Here is a 19,416-nt window from a genome sequence, read left to right as displayed (position 1 = left end):
TGAAACTATTGGCGTTCCTTCTTAATAATGAAATAAATAGGATGAATTGTTTAGCTCATGGGTATAAGGTTGCATATTGCTATAAAACTGCTTCTGCTGACTTTTTGACTCAGTCCTGAATAGATGAATTTGAGACTCTGACCCCTGCTTCTAGATGTCCCATCAAAGGATAACTCTTTGCTGCATATGCTGTCTCAAACCAAGAATATTGTATGCTTCAATGAGATCACCACTCATTTTCTAATGCAAAAGAGTAAAGGCCCAATTAACCTTTCTAATTTCAATATGGTGATGAACTAGATTTGTGTGATGCTTAAAGACATTCATTGGACCTCATGACACTATTTAAATATATCCACTGTGTATAAAGGTAAGTTTAATATAGGGTTGTACTTCTACATTTACAGCTTAGTAGCTCAGAGCACCCATATACATTCCTAAATTGACAGGGGGCAATAGAATTTTTTTCAAGCTATAATGAGACATTTTGTTGTAAAAAAAAAACACAACTGGGAGTCCTCACTTTAAATACCTAATGATTTCATTTTATGGCCTACTCTGGGATGTACATCAAGATCATTGCAAATAGATAAGTTATTTCATTCAGATTGAGTTTCCATGTAAGGAGAGCTCTAGAAAACTGGGCATTTTCCATTAGCACAATGAAGGTAATAAGGAATCTGATGTGAGGATTTCAAAATATTTTAGTTTCTGTAAGGTATATAGCAAAGAGGTGTTTACAGGGGTTGGTAAGTCCCTTTAAAAGTTTGGAAATTACATCAGTTTACCAAATAGAAAAAAGGGAGAAGATAACGGTGTCATTTTTTTTACCAGATACTTGGAAGAGGTAATCTATTCTACCTTAAGTGGAAACACTGTAGCGATGTGCTACACACAGAGCTAGAAATAACGGCACGCAGTCTGTAAGTTGCACTCGAGACTAATTTATTCAAACTTCATGGCACTGGCTTTTACGCAGTTCCGTTCCCGTCCTCTCTGGGCGGAAATGACGTCAGGGGTGCATTACAAAAGTCTTTTCCCATGCACGGGCTTTCTCCCCTTGCTGGTGAAGAAGAGGGCCCAGTGCCATTTTGGGGCTGGCCTGTCTGCCGACGCGCACACCATTTTGTGAGACGGTTCGCCTGCGTAAAAAGTGGGTCACCACAACGCAATGAGCACCTGAAAAATAAATGGTTTGGGGATAGGTGGAATATACTGTAAGGTACGATGAACTAAATGACAAGTTTCTAGATGGTAAAATTTGCAAAGGTTCAATGTAAGTTTATTATCAAGCTACATTTTATGTCACCATATGCTATATTTTTTCCTCCCTTTTTGCATTACTTATTTAATTTATTATATATATTTACTGTAATTTATAGTTTTTAGTATTATACATTGCAATGTACTGCTGTTGCAAAACAACAAATTTCATGACGTATGCTAATAACATTAAACCTGTTTGATTCTGAAGATTCACTTTCAAAGGTTCAAAGGTCTAATTTAATGTCAGAGAAAGGTATGCAATATACATCCTGAAATGCTTTTTCTTCTCGATCATCCATGAAAGCGGAGGAGTGCCCCAAATGAACGAAAGTTAAATGTTTGAACCCCAAAGTCCTCCCCCCCAGCTCTCCTCTCAGCCGTGCGTAAGCGGCAGCAAGCAACAATCCCCCTCCCCCCACCGGCAAATAAAAAGCATCGGTACCCACCACGGAGCGCTGAAGCGTGAGCAAAGCAATAGCAAAGACACAGACTTGCAGTTACCCCAAAGACTTCGCGTTTCACCCGGTATACGACATACCACAGGCTCTCTCTCTCCCTAATAAGGGAGAAGTAGGTGTCTCCGTCTTCCCAGTGAGTGGGGAGGCATAACAAACAGCTTGCTGGTTTACGATGTTAAAAGTCGGTTATGTCACTTTTTTCGAGCTCTGTACCCAAAAAACTGGGCACACAACTGCAGATATTCCGACTCCTCCGACGACACACGGGCCTCCTGCCGTGACACCGACCCTCGATCCACTGGTCTCCAGAGCCCCGAGATCTCAGACTTCCAAATCCGAGCCGGACTCTTAGCCTGAACCTAAGGCATGCTGAACAACGGCCGGTTGTGAAACCCCAAGAGCGGGTCCCATTCCCGCAAAGAACCGTAGTCAGCGTGTAATTTCAGGTCAGGTTCTTCAAAAGAACCCTGAAAGGGAAAAATAAAAATATTAAAGAAGGAAATAGAGCTGTTTCCGAAGATGCAAGCAAAGGAGTCGCCGTTTAGCGCCGCCATTACTCAGCTCTGCCGCCGCTTTTTTTGCAGGCATTCTCAGTGGAACAGGGAAGTCCAATAGAATCAGTGAAAATCCATGCAAAAATAAAGACTGACAAACAATAAATATGCAAAAGAAGGCATAGTGTGCAAAAAATTAACAAATAAAGTAGATACATAATACTGAGAGCATGAGTTGTAGAGTTCTTGAAAGTGAGTTCATAGGTTGTGGAATCTGTTCAGAGTTGAGGTGTGTCAAGTTTTCCACTCCAGTTCAGGAGCCTGATCTTTGAAGGTTAATAACTGTTCCTATACAGGTGCCCCCCCGCTTTTCGAATGTTCGCTTTACGAAACCTCACTGTTATGAAAGACCTACATTATTTCCCTGTTTTCGCTAACAGAAGGTGTTTTCACTGTTATGAAAAAAGGCAGCGTGCGGAAATAGCAGCGCGCGATAAAAAAAAATCAGCGCGCGATAAAAAAAAAAGCAGCGTGCACCGAGCAGCTGCTCTCCCTGGATTCGGAACTGCATTCTCGCCGGCATTGCTTAAACACGTGCCTGTGAGCAGCTGTTTGCAGGATGGGTTCTAAGGTATCGGAAAAGCCTGAAAGAGCTCGTAAGGGTGTTACACTTAGCGTAAAACTAGACATAATTAAGCATTTCGATCGTGATGAACGAAGTAAGGACAACGTGAGTTTGGCTTGTGGAAGTTGACGAAGATGATGTTGAAGAGGTTTTGGCATCTCATGACCAAGGACTGATAGATGAAGAGCTGATGCAATTGGAAGAGGAAAGGATAACAATCGAAACCGAATGAGTAATGATAAAGTACAACTTTAATTTTGAAAGGGTACGTCGGTTTAGGGCATACTTGCAAGATGGTTTGCGTCCTTACAAAGAACTGTATGATAGAAAAATGCGCGAGGCTCAGCAGTCAAGCATAAAGTACTGTCGTTTTTCAAGCCTTCCACATCAGCCACAGTAGGTGACGAACCTCAACCTTCGACATCGAGGCAGGCAGTTATAGGAGAAGATGAGCTGCCTGCTCTAATGGAAACAGACGACGATGAGCTGACACCCCAATGTCCCACCACCTCAACCCCCAGGCCGTGGACAGATACCGATCCGCGAAGAATGCAGCAGTAGCCAGGAGGCACACAGCACATCTTTAAGAAAAAAGCAGAGATAAACATGCTAATTAATTAGGTGCAGCCCGGCACGTAATTGTCGGCCCAGATCAAAGGCGATGCAATCAGCCAATCACCTCTGATCTGGGCCAACACCTAATTAATTAGCTTGTTTATTTCAGGTTTTTTCTTAAAGATGTGCTGTGTGCCTTCCGGCCACCTCTGTACCCCTGCATACTTCGCGGGTCGGTATCAGTTCGCTGCCTGGAGGGTGGGGTCACTGCACCACCCCAACCTGCGATGACTCAGCCTAACACACCACCATCAGTGTGCTCGGCGCTGTCTTCCCAATTCCAGTAAGTGATACTGCACTGTACATACATTATTTCTACTTTATATCGGCTGTGTATTTTTATGTGTTATTTGGTATGATTTGGCAGCTTCATAGCTTACTGGAGAGAGTGTTTTTGCCGTGATTTTGCTGACAGCACTTGCGTCGTGTTTCTGCCGAGAGCACTTGCATGAGATTTTCGCTACGGGGAACAGTTCAGGCAATGATTGTGGAAAAGTATTTCTACTTTATATAGGCTGTGTATTTATCATATCATTCCTACTTTTACTATATGTTACTGTTATTTTAGGTTTTATGTGTTATTTCGCATGATTTGGTGGGTTATTTTTGGGTCTGCGAACGCTCACAAAACTTTCCCATATAAATAAATGTAATTGCTTCTTCGCTTTACGACGTTCCGGCTTACGAACCGTTTCATAGGAACGCTGTACCTTCGGATGGCGAGGAAACCTGTGCCTGGTTGAATGTGATATAAGGCTCCTGTACCTCCTTCCCAATAGCAGCAGTGGGAAGAGAGAGAATTTTACAATGTTGCCTCAAGTTAGATCCTTTACACAAAAAAAAATCTTTCAGATGGCAGTAAACAGAGCTCCAGCCTGCATTTCGTAAGGGCAAAAAATGATTGATCAAAGATTGATACCTCTTCACTCCGAACTTTCAAAATCCTACAAGTAAAATATCTCAGACCATTTAATCCATCCCTAACTCCCATGTTCGTTGAACTATATTGCTTACAGTCAGTCAATGTCAAATTTCTAATTTTGGAAATTGCATTACAGCTTACAGCTTTTTTCATGCTTTCAATTGCTCTATGGCATCTATCTCCTCATCCAAAGTATCAATTCTTGTTTGAACACACTCCATAGAGCACCTTCAGGTACATCTACATTTAACTAATTGTTCCATTAACGATTGTGTGAACACAAACTTTGATGACCATATCCCTATGTACAGGTAAAATACTGATTGGTAAGGTTATATGTATCACTTTCTAATACTTGGAGGATAACTGGTCGGTAAGTCATTAAATTCTTTATTTCTCAAAGTAGTTACAGTCTGAATCCGTACCAACAAACAGACAGCTGGTTTCAGCCCAGCTAAGAGAATGACCGTATATAAATTGAAAACAATGAATTACTTTGGAAAATTGCTAAGGGGATAGGTGTGCAAGATTAATGCAGGTGAGGTGCGCAAGATTAATGCAGGTGACTGATGTTATAGTATACTGTACATCTCAGAAATGCACATTCTGAACTCAAAGTAAGTCATACCATATTGGTCTTGCCAAATAAAGAATTAAAATGAACATTCCTGAAAACTTTTTTGAAACATAGGTGGAATGGTATTTAATAAGTGCACAACCCCAGCTGTCTTTTGAACTTCGTGCCTTTCTTATCACAATCCACTCAGCTGGCAAATCGCCATGGATGTCCAACCAGTGCCAGCAGTTCACTGATGCCATGTAATTGAGGCCTGATGCTTAACATTGAGGACTGGAGTAATGGGTTGAGTATCTTGTCTGTTCTGATACCGTGATTGTTCCTTCTATCCTGTTCAGTTCAGACTCAAATAAGTTTCCAGGCTACTGGGATGGTATTGCTGCCTTGTATAATTTTTAAAACCTGCATTAGTGTTCCATGTATGCTTAACATACTGCCTGAAGATATGCAGAAGAGAATTGGGTAAGTAATTAAATATAAACAAAGTTCGGTGTTGTTGGGGAAGTGTGGGAAAACTTGACTGACAAGAAAACCGTCGGAAGATCTGGTTATATTCTTGATGAGCCAATTTACCTCCTGTGCTAGAGCAGTTTAATAATTTTATACTATAACTAAAATATTTGCATCAAAATAATGTATATGATACCTCCTTGCTTTTTGCGTATGTGTATTAACACAGTGTTGTTCAATTCTTCTGTGCTCTCTATCATGCCTACATAGTCAGAGGAAAAAATCACTAGATGCCTATGATATTTAGAATGAGGTTAAAGATTTTTCAAGTCATGTGATGTTGAAAGTAAAATCCAATTTTGCATGCATGATTAACAGGAATGACTGTGGTCTGGGCGAATAACTTGTTATGCTTTATTCTTGATGGAATATACAAAGTAGATTTCAAAACTTGTATAGACTGTTGCAATTTGTAACTGGAATCTCTGGGAAGCTATTCATGAAACAAATTTGTCATACAGAAACTTGATTCATTTCTGGAATTAACCTACTTCTTCTTTGATATTTCCACCGAGACTGGTTGTAATGAAAACTTGTCAAGCAAATGAAGAGGCAAATTGACTAGTGTGGTTTGTAACTGATTTTATTTTTGCTACTTTGCATTCTGTATATGTACTCTAAACATGACCCAGCACTTCAAAATAGCAAGCAATTCAAGCATATACCACAAAGAGATGACACATGAAAGCAAATGGATTGTCAAGTTTAGCTATACATAGAGTATGTTATTTATATTACTTACATAAAAAAGGTTAAACATGCTTTTCTTTAAACAACTCTTTTCACCATCTCAGGATATCCCAGGCAAGTTTACACCATTGAACTATTTATTTTGAAGCATCCCTTCTGTTCTTACAAAGTGTGAAAAGTACAAAATAGTGTTGGAAAACTGAAACAAGAAAAAGTAAATTATGCAAACCAGTCACCATAAGACAGAATGTGGCCATTCAGCCCATCGAGTCTGGTCCGCCATTCCATCATGGCTGATTGCGAATCCCAGTCGACTCCATACACCTGCCTTCCCGCCATAACCTTAATTGCCCTGACCAATCAGGAAACTTCTCAATTTTCGCTTTAAATATACCCACGGTCTTTGCCTCCACATGTGTTGTGGCAGAGCATTCTACAGATTTACTACTCCTTGGCTAAAAAAAAAAATTCTCCTTACCTCTGTTCTAAAGGGTCACCTCTCAATTTAGAGGCTGTGCCCTATAGTTCTGGACACCCCCACCACAGGAAAGATCCTCTCCACATCCTTTGTATCTTGTTGTTTCAATATTCAGTAGGTTTCAATGAGATTCCCCGTATCTTCTAAATTCCAGTGAGTGCAGGCCCAAAGTTGCAAAATGCTCCTCTTATGTTAACCCCTTCATTCCCAGAATTATCTCCATGAACCTCCTCCAGACTCTCTCCAATGACAACACATCCTTTCTGGGATATAGGGCCCAAAACTGTTGGCAATACTCCAATTGTGGCCTGACTAGTGTCTTATAAAGACTCAACATTATCTCCTTGCTTTTATATTCTATTCCCTTTGAAATAAATGCCAACTTTGCATTTGCCTTCTTTACCACAGACTCAACCTGCAAATTAACCTTCTGGGAATCTTGCACAAGGACTCCTAAGTCCCTCTGCACCTCTGACATTTGAATCTTATCCCCATTTGGATAATTGTCTACACTTCTGTTCCTTTTACCAAAATGCATTATCATACATTTCCCAACACTGTATTTCATCTGCCACTTTTTGCCCATTCACATTGCTTCCTCAGCGCTATCTGCCCCTCCACCTATCTTCATATCATCTGCAAAAGCTATCAATTCCATTATCTAAATCATTGACTAACAATGTGAACAGTATCATTCCCAATACTGACCCCCCCGAAGAACACCACTAGTCACTGGCAGCCAACCAGAAAAGGCCCCCTTTATTCACACTTGCTGCCTCATGTTGGTCAGCTGATCCTCTATCCATACCAATATCTTTCCTGTAATGCCATGGGACTTTATCTTGTTCAGCAGCCTCGTGTGTCGCACCTTATCAAATGCCTTCTGAAAATCCAAGTAAATGCCATCCACTGGCTTTCCTTTGCTCTGTTTGTCCACAGCATCTGTGGAGAGAGAAGAAAGAAAGCTGATGATATTTAATCAGAACTTTCAGTTACCCTCTCAAATTGCCAAACAAGTTCAAGATTTGGAATAGGTAATAAAGGAAAGAGGACCAGGTCGAGACAACAGAGACTTTTGGAGAAGAAGAGTTCGGTGGGTAATACCGTTCCGGCTGACCGGAAGTGCACCGAGAGCGGTAAGCGTAAAGGAGTTGGGTGCTTACTGATCTGGTTAACAACGGATGGCGCAATCCGGGGTATATTACGATCGAGGAACGTGTTTGCAGACTAGATATTGAACTTTTTACTGTTGGACTTCGGCCACATTCCACCGTGATACAACACTTGGCGGCACGGGAGGTCATTCCTGCCTGTGGCCATCGAACGTGCAGCTCCTCCCGTGGAGGGTCTGACGCCCTGAGCCAATAGACTGGTCCTGGACTTATTTTCCATCTGGCATAGTTTGCATTTTGTTGTTTGATTGTTGGGGTTTTTTGTATTGCTATATTTACGCTCTATTCTGGGTTGGTGCGGCTGTAACGAAACCAAATTTCCCTCGGGATTAATAAAGTATATCTATCTATCTAAAGATTCACCTTACCATAAATATGTGCCATTACAGTGAAACTGCAATTGCTTTAGGATCCAATCATTATCATCAGTAGCTTTCTTTGAGGTGGTGTTTCTAATGCAGTTAATTATCTTAAGATGCTTCACAGAAGCAATAATAAACCCTGGAGTTAGCCAAACTAAAATCTGTTGTTCAATCAAACGTTGGCCATACAGATGCAATTTGATTGGTTCAAATGTTTTTTTTCCTGAATTGGTGCCCCACCATTCCTTTAATCTTGCAGTAATGGTGTTCAGAGCCTGGTTAAGTATTAAGTGAAGATTTCATTTTATAAATTGAGAATAACTTGGCACATTATTTGCCACATCAAATGATTAATACTGCTATTTTCAATTAGCCAGATGAAATATTCATTGTCGTTATGCCCAACTAACTTAATCGAAGAGTCAAAAAATGTTAAACACTTCACAAGGTCAAAATTTCTCCTTAATCTCGGAAGGATAAATTAACATAGCAATTTATACTGTTTGAAATGACTGACTCGACTGCAGAAGTAGCACCACATCATTTCATTAACATTTTTTCCTTTCCTTATATTGTTCAATTTGTTCTTCATGTTGTAAATTATGAAAATTGGTAGAGTTGCGAATTGAGAGGAAGATTGGAAATTTGACAGAGAAATGGCACATGGATTTAATCCAGACAAATATGAGGTGTTGCATTTTGGGAGGTCATATGTAAAAGGAAAGGATACAGGACCCTTAAGGGCATGGATGTACTGAAGGATCTTGGGTTGCAGCAATACCATCGTTATATAAAAAAAAAAGCTATATGGAATATCTGCCTTCATTTGTTGGGGCATTGAGTTTATAAGTTGTGAAGTCATGTGGCATCTATATAAAACTTTGATTAGGCCACATTTGGAGAATTGTGTGCTATTGCAGTTGGTGTATTGCAGAAATGATGTGAAGGCTTCGGAGAGGATGCCGAAGAGATTCACCGGGCTGAAGCTTGGATTGGAGAGTATTAAATATAAGGAGAATTTGGACAAATGTGTATTGTTTTCTCTGGCATGTTGGAGGCTGAAGGGCTGACTTGATCTACGTATATAAAATTATGGAAGGTATAGATGGGGAGTCGGAATCTTTTGCCAAAATAGAAATGTCAAATACTACAGGGCATACAGTAGTTTTAAGGGAGACAGAGGAAGTTTAAAGTAGATGTATAAGGCAAGGATTTTTACTCAGGGAGTGATGTGTGCTGGAATGGATTGCCATTGAGGTGGTAGAAGCAGATACAACAGCAGGTTTAAGAGCCATTTAGACAGACACAAAACAAAAAGGGAATAGAATGATTTTTCAATCACTTTGTATTAAATAGACTTTGAAGTTCGTTTTGTTCTAATTATGTAAGAAACAGAAAGTTGTAATAGTAGGGGATTTTAACTTTCCACATATTGACTGGGACTCCCACACTGTGAAAGGGCTGGATGGTTTGGAGTTTGTCAAATGTGTTCAGGAAACTAAATCAATATATAGAGGTACCAATGAGAGAGGATGCAGCATTTGATCTCCTATTAGGGAACCAGACAGGTCAGATGTCAGTAGTAGGTGAACATTTTGGGTCCAGTGACCATAATGTCATTAAAGGCATCTGTTAGTCTTGCGAGACTATGGATCTGCGCCTGGAAAGTCTTCACTCTCCAGGGCACAGGCCTGGGCAAGATTGTATGGAAAACCAGCAGTTGCCCATGCTGCAGGTCTCCCCTCTCCATGACACCAATGTTGTCCAAGGGAAGGGCATTAGGACCCATACAGCTTGGCACCAGTGTCGTCGCAGAGCAATGTGTGATTAAGTGCCTTGCTCAAGGACACAACATGTTCCCTCGGCTGGGGCTCGCGCTCACGACCTTCAGGTGGCTAGTCCAATGCCTTAACCACTTGGCCACGTGCCCTCACAATGTCATTAGTTTCAGGTTAATGATGGATAAAGATAGACCTGGTCCTCGAGTTGAGTTTCTAAATTGGAGAAAGGCCAATTTTGTGGAGATGAGAAAGGATCTAGGAAGAGTGGATTGTGATAAGTTGTTTTCTGGCAAGGATGTGTTTGGTGAGTGGAAAGCCTTCAAAGGTGAAATTTTGAGAGTGCAGAGTTTGCATGTTCCTGCCAGGATTAAAGGCAAAGTTAACCGGCATAGGGAACCTTGGTTTTCAAGGGATATTGGCGATCTGGTTAACAAAAAGAGAGAGGTGTATAGCAAGTATAGGCAACTAGGAACAAATGAGGTACTTGAAGAGTATAGGAAGTGTAAGAAAATACTAAAGAAGGAAATCAGGAAGGCAAAAAGAAGACATGAGGTTGCTTTGGCAGATAATGTGAAGGTAAACCCGAAGGGTTTCTACAAATATATTAAGAGTAAAAGGATAAGAAGGGACAAAATTGGTCCCCTAGAAGATCAAAGTGGTCATCTATGTGTGGAGCCTCACGAGATGGGGGAGATCTTAAACAGTTTTTTTCCATCGGTATTTACTCAGGAAACTGGCAGAGTGTATATGGAAGGAAGGGAAACAAACAGTAGTGTCATGGAACATATAGAGATTAAAGAGGAGGAGGTGCTTGCTGCCTTACAGCGAATAAAGGTAGATAAATCCCCCGGGCCTGACAGGATATTTCCTTGGACATTGAGTGAGACTAGTGTAGAAATTACCAGGGCCCTGGCAGAAATATTCAAAATGTCCTTAGTCACTGGTGCGGTGCCTGAGGACTGGAGTGTGGCTCATGTTGTTTCGTTGTTTAAAAAAGGCTCTAAAAGTAAACCAGGTAATTACAAACCAATGAGCCTGACATCAGTAGTAAGTAAGTTATTGGAAGGTGTTCTGAGAGATCGGATATACAAGTATTTGGACAACCAAGGGCTGATTAAGGATGGTCAGCATGGCTTTGTGCATGGTAGATCATGTTTAACAAATCTTGTAGAGTTTTTTGAGGAGGTTACAAAGAAAGTAGATGAGGGAAAGGCTGCTGATGTTGTCTACATGGACTTTAATAAGGCCTTTGACAAGGTCCCACATGGGAGGTTATTTCAGAAGGTTCAGACACTTGGGTATCCATGGAGAGGTTGTAAACTGGATTTGAAATTGGCTGTGTGGGAGAAGACAGAGAATGGTAGTGGATCAACACATGCAAAAAATGCCAGGGTCGACTGTACCTCTTCCTATAGATGCTGCCTGGCCTGCTGAATTCACCAGCATTTTTTGTGTGTGTTGCTTGAATTTCCAGCATCTGCAGATTTCTTCGTGTGTGAGTGGTGTGCATAATTGCTTCTCAGACTGGAGGCCTGTGACTAGTGGTGTGCCTCAGGGATCTGTGTTGGGACCATTGTTGTTTGTTGTCTATATCAATGATTTAGGTGAAAATGTAGAAAATTGGATAAGCAAGTTTGCTGATGACACTAAGATTGGAGGCATTGTGGACAGCGAGGAAGGCTTTCAAAACTTGCAGAGGGATCTGGACGAGCTGGAAAAATGGGCTTGAAAATGGCAGATGGAATTTAATGCAGACAAGTGTGAGGTGTTGAATTTTGGAAGGACAAATCAAGGTAGGACATACACAGTAAATGGTAGGGCACTGAGGAGTGCAGAGAAACAAAGGGATCTGGGAATTCAGATACATAATTCCCTGAAAATGGATTCACAGATGGACAGGGTTGTAAAGAAGGCTTTTGGCATCCTGGTGTTCATAAATCAAAGTATTGAGTATAGGAGTTCGGATGTTATGGCGAGGTTGTATAAGACATTGGTGAGGCCAAATTTGGAACATTGTGTGCAGTTCTGATCACCTAACTATAGGAAGGATTTCAGTACGATTGAAAGTGTGCAGAGAAGATTTACTAGGATGTTGCCGGGTCTTTAAGACTTGAGTTACAGGGAAAGATTGAACAGGTCAGGACTTTACTCCTTGGAGCGTAGAAGAATGAGGGGAGATTTGATAAAGGTTTACAAAATAATAAGGGGTATAGACAGAATAAATGTGAATAGGCTCTTTCCACTTAAATTAGGAGAGGCAAGTACGAGAGGACATGGCTTTAGGGTGAAAGGGGAAAGGTTTAGGGGGAACATTAGGGGGAACTTCTTCACTCAGAGAGCGGTGGGAGTGTGGAACGAGCTGCCATCTGACGTGGTAAATGCAGGCTCATCTTGCGTTTTAAGAACAAATTGGATAGATACATGGATGGGAGAGGTCTGGAGGATTATGGACTGGGTGCGGGTCAATGGGACTAGCGGAATAAAGTTTCGGCACAGACTAGAAGGGCCGAATTGCCTGCTTTTTGTGCTGTAGTGTTCTTTGATTCTGTGATGTTTCTTGTAAAAATTGTGTAATAAGTTATGTTCAGTTTCGTTTTTTTCTTGTGAATGCTGTTTATTTAATGCTATGTGTCTGAGAGTTTTTCATTGCACCTGAGCATACATGTACTCGTGCATATAACAATGAACATAACTATGACTTTTACTTGGATGCCCGCAAGCAAATGTATCTCAGGGTTGTGTATAGTGACTTGTCTGTACTTTGATAATAAATTTACTTTGAACTTTGATACAGACTGTGCACAGAAAAATGGGACTCATTTAAATTGTCATTATGGTCAGTATAGACGCACTGTGTGGGCTGAAGTGATTGTTCATGTGCTGTATGTTCCATGTTCTATGTCCTGATTCATGATAAATTGGTGTGAGATATCCAATATGTGTTGGAACTTTTTGAGAAGCTCGCCACACTTGATGGCCCTGCAATTTCCTTTGCTATATTCTCTGGACCTGGCCTGGTGTTCGTACTTGATACGTATGGATGCCTGCCCACACTGACCTATTCCAGATGGACTGACCCTCTACACCTGTGAGGCAGAGTGAGTTCTGTGAGGTGACTGGGCCATGGAAGTCATATCCTGAAGTTCAATCCTGCAATGACCAGATGGCTTTAATAGCTCAGTACTGTCAAAGGTTCTTGAGTAGATTAAAAATGTCTCTGATTGTCAGCTGAATGTACACTCAGTGACCACTTTATTAAGTACATTTATACAACTCCTGAATGCAAATATCTAACCAGTCCATCATGTGGCAGCAACTCCATGCAGACATAGTCAAGTGGTTTAGTTTTGTTCAGACCAAACATCTGAATGGGGAAGAAATGTGATCTAAGTAACTTTGACCATAGAATGATTGTAGATACCAGATGTGGATGGCTTGTCTAGCTCAGAAACTGCTGATATCCTGGGATTTTCATGAAAATAGTTTGTAGAGTTTGCAGAGAATGGTGTGATAAACAAAAAACAATCCAGTGAGTAATAGTTCTGTGGGCGAAATGTCTTGTTAGAGGAGAATGGTCAGACTGGTTCAAGCTGACAGGTAAGCGCAAGTAACTCAGATAAACATGTTTCAACAGTGGTGTGCAGAAGAGCAACTCTAAATGCAGAACACATCATACTTCGAAGTTGATGGGCTACAGTAGCAGAAAACCATAAACATGCTCTCTGTAGCTACTTTATTATGAGGTACCTAATAAAGTCTCCTCTGTGTATAACTTGAGGCCAGGTATGAGGCCATTTCTTCATCATAGATGCACTTTAGCGTCCCATCTTGGACTTCTGCATTTGACCAAACATCCATGGAGACTGAAGATGAAAAAATCCACAAATGGCTAACAGCTGTCAGTTCCCAACAGAATGACTGGTTGTCATGCAGTTAAATTCATCTGTATCAAGGGCAAAAGTTTCTGAATTTACATAGTCAATGTAAATTAGCACTAGGAAGTTGATTTAAATATAGTCAGTCAAATAAACTGTGTGATCAATTATATCAATAACAAAGAGCACAATTTTCTATCTCCCCACAGAGTTGTTAATCCCTCTTGTTCATCTCAGCTGCATTAGTGGAGAGTATAACACATCATTTCTGATTCTTTCATGTATACTTAAACGCGAAGAAATTGAGGAGAGACTATCACAGCCAGTCTGTTTAACAATACAAATACACATTTGTGCTATGTCTGCCACAGTCATGTGTGATGAAAATTGGCAGGGAAGTTTGTGGAATGAATGATACAAACATGAAGCGCCTGGGGAGATAGGCATAGTCCCAGGAGAAGGACAGTGTTCTCAAGAACTTTAAAGAGAAATAAAGGTGAGAGTTCTAGAGACTAAGGGTGTCTTCTTTTTTTGATGAGGTGTGATAATGCTGGATTTGAACAGTGCCTGAAGTGAACAAAGCTTAATTCACTGTCATCTGTGTAGGATACAAGAGGAACTGATCAAAGCTTTTGGAAAAACATCCATTCTAATAAGTATATTTACACTATGAAGTGTAAAATATTCCTCAAAGTTGTGGAAGCATTGTGCTTTAACTCTAGCAAAACTGTTGTACGTTTTGACATTGAATCCTGGAATTGAATGGCATATTGATCCTTCTGAATAGATCCTTGTCTGTACTTCAAGCCCAATGGGTGATGCAGACATCCTCATTAGATTCTGTTAGTCCATCTGGCAGTGAGGTAATGGTTGTTTGAAACCCAAAGGACATTACAAAGGTTTTGATTTTCATTTATGAGAGACATGTGTACATTGATTCTGAACTAGGTGATTGCAATTTACTGAAGTGAAGCAGCTGAACTCGGTATTGCTTTGAGGTGAAAATCAGAACAGACATTAGAGCGCCTCTGGCAATTCAGTATGAAAAATTATGGAAGTATTTGTCTTAGACTGCTGTTTCTGTGAACAAACATGACTGACTGATTGTCTACCAAAATAAATATAATTCAGTTCTGAAAGTCATATAAAATTTATGTAGTATGGGGACTAAAATCAAATATTATCCCTTCAGAATTGTGGCGATCTCTATATATCGTGTCTGCTTTTTAAGGAAAAATATATTTTCCCATAATTGTAAGGTCGTTGTCCCCACATGTTTGAAAGTAAATGAATCCATGTGGAAATGCATTTTGCATTCTCAAAGTGGCTTTTCACATAATTGAAGAAATTTACAGAACAAAGTTGGCAATTCAGACCACTCTTTCAGTTGCTCTGGAGCAAGTATCTAGCTTAATCCAATTTGATCAGTAATCTGGTGCATGTACAAGAACTATTTTAATGCAATGAGAGCTTCTGCCTCTGTTACTACTTCAAGCAGTATTTCAGCTCTGTTCACCTTTTTTCCTTTTCTTATCATGTGCCAATTACATTAAACCTCTGCTGAAGGATATAGGTCCTACTTATCTACACAATGCATACTGTATAAGATAACACATTCTAAATGATTAAATAATTCCTTAGTTGCCTCTATTCTATGAGATCAGACTGAATTTAGCCAGTATTTTTAAGTGAAAATAATCCAGTCATTTCAGAGTTTGGGAGTATATCCTGCCATCTACAACAATTCTGTGTAGGTCCGTCCACCACCCACAGTGGTTTGAGAAGTCAAACCATCATAACCTGTTCAAGAATGATTAGGGGAAAAAAAACAAATTTTGGGTTTATAACTAACAACCTCATCCTGAAAATGAATTGGAAAGAAATATTTTGTAATCTTCTTTGAATCATTCCTAGTGTAATTGATTACTTTTTTCTTGTGTAGTATTGTCTGCAGTGCTCTGATTGTGGCCCAATTAGTTATTCAAACACAAAATACTCATAATGCTGGGGATCTGAGGTTAATGTGTTACTGGTACTCAGCAGGTTGGGCAGCATGTAAGGAAGATGGGGAGTTGACATTCCACTTCACTGAACATTCATCAAAGTGGCATGAGCTCTGAAACACCAAGCCTATCTTTCTTGTTGTATTTGGAAGTTTGCGGACTTAAATTCCGCTCTCCTTCTATCCTTTGCGTGTCCTACCATTTAGAGAATATGTCCTGATTCTTGCCAATCTACTTGTCTTCTCTCAATGTCTCTCGGAATGCATCACCTTTGCATTGGATTGCATGCATCACTTTTCTACCTAACTGCCCAGTCCATGGGCATCTTTGGACAGCCAAACCTTCTCTATCTTGCTCTCAATTACATGAACAGTATTAGTTTTGTCAGTGAACTGCTTAATCATGCTCCAAATGGATGCCTAAATTATTGGATGTACAGATATTAAGGCAATCAGCCCTGTCGAACATCGTTGACACAGCTGTATTATCAATTGAGTACAACATTTTGTTTCCTTCCACTGAAACAACTTTAGATTCAACTTGCTATTTTTCTATCAATGGGAATACAATTTGCGATATGGGATCTAGCTAAAATTTATGTAGACAGGGAGGAAATTCTCTATCCTCATTGACCTCACCACGCTTTCAAAAAATGCAATCAAATTTGTCAGACATGACCTTTAACAAATCTCTGCCAACTGATTTTGACTAATGTGCCTTTCTAAATGGTAATTAGCACTGTCCATCACACATTTCTGTGCTAATTTTCCCACCACTGATGTGTGGCTGACTGGCTTGTTACTGTTTGGTCCACTTTGCTGACAACACCTCTGTCATCACATTCAAGTTTGCAGACAACACCACTGTTGTAGACCGCGCCAAAGGAGGTGATGAATCAGCATATAGGAGGGAGATTGAAAATCTAGCTGAGTGGTGCCTTAACAACAACCTCATAGTCAATGTCAGCAAGACCAAGGAGCCGAATATTTACCTTAGGAGAGGAAGAAAGAGGTCCATGAGTCAGTCCTCGTTGGAGGATCAGAGGTGGAGAGGGTCAGCAGCTTTAAATTCGTTGGTGTTGTTATTTCAGAAAAATACATGGTAGTGCCGCTACTTCCTCGGGAGTTTGTGAAGATTCGGCATGACATCTTAAAATTTTGACACTCTTTTAGTGGAGAGAATATTGACTGATCACTGCCTGGTATGGAAACACCAATACCTTTGAAGAGAAATTGCAACAAAAAATAGTGTATACAGCCCTGTCCATCACTGGTAAAGCACTCCCCACCACTGAGCGTATCTGCATGAAATTCCTTCGCAGGGAGGCAGCATCCATCACCTAGGACAGGCTCTCTACTTACTGCTGCAATCAGAAAGAAGATACAGGAGCCTCGGGATTCACACCATCAGATCAGGAACAGTTACTACTCTTGAATCGTCAGGCTCTTGAACCAATGGGGATAACTTACTTACCCCATCATTGAAATGTTCCCACAACCAAAGAACTCACTTTCAAGGACTGTTCTCGATATTTATTGCTTAATTATTTATTATTTTCCTTTTAGAGCCAAAGAGTCACAGTAAAGTATAGCGGAGGAACAAGCCCTTTGGCCCATCTAGTCTATGACAAATCATTGACATGAACCCAGACAACCACCATCCTTACCCTTAATATCTATGTACTTATCCAAACTGAAATATTGAACTCAAGCTCACATGCACCACTTGTGCTGGCAGCTCATTCCACACTCTCATAAGTAAAGAAGTTTTCCCTTGTTCACCTTAAACAGTTCACCTTTCACCCATAACTCATGACCTCTGGTTGTTGTCCCATTCAACCTCAGTGGAAAAAGCCTACTTGCATTTACCCTATCTATACCCCTCATAATTCTATCAAATCTTCCCTCAATCTTCTACATTCCTAACCTATTCAATCTTTCCTGTTACTCAGGTCCTTCTGTCCTGGCAACATCATTGTAACTTTTCTCTGTACACTTTCAACCTTATTTACGTCTGTCCTTGAGGTAAAAACTGCACATAGTACTCAAAATTCAGCCACACCAGTGTCTTATACAACATCAACATAACATCCCATCTCCTGCACTCAATGTTGTGATTTATGAAGGCTATGTGCCAAAAGCTTTCTTTATGACCCTATCTACCTGTGTTGCCACTTCCAGTGAATTCTGGACCTGTATTCCCGGATCCCTTTGCTCTACCACACTCCTCAGTGCTCTCCCATTTATTGTGTAAGACCATCCTGGTTGGTCCTACCAAAGTGCAACACCTCGCACTTGTCTGCATTAAATTCCATCTCCCATTTTTCAGCCCGTTATCCCAGCTGGTCCACATCCCACTGCAAGCTCTGATAGTTCTCCTCGTTATCCACTATATCCCCAATGTTAGTGACATCTGCAAATTTGCTGATCCAGTTTACCATATTATCATCCAATTCATTGATATAGATGACAAACAACAACGGACCCAGTGCCGACCCCTGTGGCACTCCACTACTCATTGGCTTCCAGTTGGAGAGGCAACCGTCTACTACCACTCTCTGGCTTCCCCCCCAATGCCAATGTCTAATCCAATTTACTACCTTATCTTGAATGCTGAGCCACAGAACCTTCCTGAGTAACTTCCCCTGTGGGACCTTGTCAAGTGCCTTGCTAAAGTTCATGTAGACCACATAGACTGCCTTGCCTTCATCAACTTTCCTGGTAATTTCCTTGAAAAATTCTATAAAATTGGACATGACCTACCACGTACAAAGCCATGCCCTAATCAGTTCCTATCTATCCAAATACTCATATATCCAGTCCCTTGGAATACCTTCCAATAACTTTCCCACTACTGATGTCAGGCTCACTGGCTTATAATTTCAAGGTTTAATTTTAGAGACTTTCTTAAACAGTGGAAAACATTAACTATCATCCAATCCTCTGGTACCTCACCTTTCACTAAGGATAATTTCAATTTCTCTGCTGGGGCCCCTGCAATTTCTGCACTTGCCTCTCGTAGGGTCTGAGGGAACACCTTGTTGGGCCCTGGGAATTTACCTCAAGACAGAAAATGCCTCCTCCTCTGTAAACTGTATATTGTACATGACCTCACTGCTGCTTTGCCTTACATCTAAGGACTCTTGTCTGTCTCCCGAGTAAATACAGATGCATATGATATATTTAAGATCTTCCCCCATATTGTTTAGTTCAGTGCATAGGTTGCCATACCATTTTGTATTTGCACAGTTTGTTGTCTTTTGAAAACTGGTTGAACACCAAGTTGGTGCAGTCTTTCATTGATCCTGGCATGGTTAATATTCAATGGATTTTGGTAGCAGTGTACATTTCACCTCAGGCCAATGTCAAATAGGCTCTTGACACGAAACTGCATGCCCCGATGCTTTCTCCATCATTTTGGGGACGTTTAACAAGGGCAGCTTGAAAAATTCTCTAAGTGATTATTAATAACAAATCACTTATGGTACCAGAGGAAACAGCTGACTGGACCACTGTTATAATACCATCGAGAGTGCATACTATGCTAACCCACCCCCGCACTTTGCAAAGTCTTATCACCTACCTGTAC

General features: G+C 40.6%; 1 protein-coding gene across 1 annotated transcript in view; it reads left to right on the top strand.

Moving 5' to 3' along the window:
* LOC140205806 (dihydropyrimidine dehydrogenase [NADP(+)]-like) overlaps positions 1 to 19,416 on the top strand; it is a 927,724-nt gene that overhangs the window by 157,863 nt on the left and 750,445 nt on the right. The window lies entirely within an intron of this gene.

The sequence above is a fragment of the Mobula birostris genome, chromosome 12, assembly GCF_030028105.1.
Source record: "Mobula birostris isolate sMobBir1 chromosome 12, sMobBir1.hap1, whole genome shotgun sequence".
In the NCBI taxonomy this organism is placed as follows: Eukaryota; Metazoa; Chordata; class Chondrichthyes; order Myliobatiformes; family Myliobatidae; genus Mobula; species Mobula birostris.
Note: the sequence above shows the minus strand (reverse complement) of the source record. Positions and strands in the feature narration are given on the sequence as shown.